The 486-nt window shown below is 36.4% G+C and overlaps 1 protein-coding gene across 2 annotated transcripts in view; it reads right to left on the bottom strand.

Moving 5' to 3' along the window:
* Window positions 1–486, bottom strand: part of tmem245 (transmembrane protein 245) — a 10,812-nt gene that overhangs the window by 2,518 nt on the left and 7,808 nt on the right. The window lies entirely within an intron of this gene.

Here is a 486-nt window from a genome sequence, read left to right as displayed (position 1 = left end):
GTGACCTGTAATTAATTAATCTAATTAATCGATTTGAATTAATTGATAATCTTTCTCAAAATGAAGCAAGAGTGGTTAGTGCGCAGAGCACAGTGTACGGTTGTGCATGTCGCACCAAGGCTGTTGCCATGACAATGCAACGCATTGGATACTAAACACTCTGTTTTTATAAAAAAAAAAAATAAACTTAAAAAATAATACTGGGCTGAAGTTCTAATAATTTAATATTTATGTCTTTCTTAAATGACTGTGGTATGAGTGAAATAAAATGCTCCTCCAGGTGTACTTAACATAGAAATAACCAAAAATGAAATGAACGCGATTAAAAAAACATTATGCATTAAAATGTCTGTGATTGACGCGATCGTTTGACAGCTCTATTGTGGCTTAGCAGCTGTGTGAGAAACTCACCTGAGGGAATGAAGACGATGTTGATGCCAAAGATGGTGTGGGTGAGCCAAGTGTAGAGGCCGTAGAAACAGGCCA

This window comes from Oryzias melastigma, linkage group LG16 (assembly GCF_002922805.2).
Source record: "Oryzias melastigma strain HK-1 linkage group LG16, ASM292280v2, whole genome shotgun sequence".
NCBI classification, from domain to species: Eukaryota; Metazoa; Chordata; class Actinopteri; order Beloniformes; family Adrianichthyidae; genus Oryzias; species Oryzias melastigma.
The sequence above is the reverse complement of the archived record's forward strand: the minus strand, read 5'-3'. Positions and strand labels throughout refer to the sequence as shown.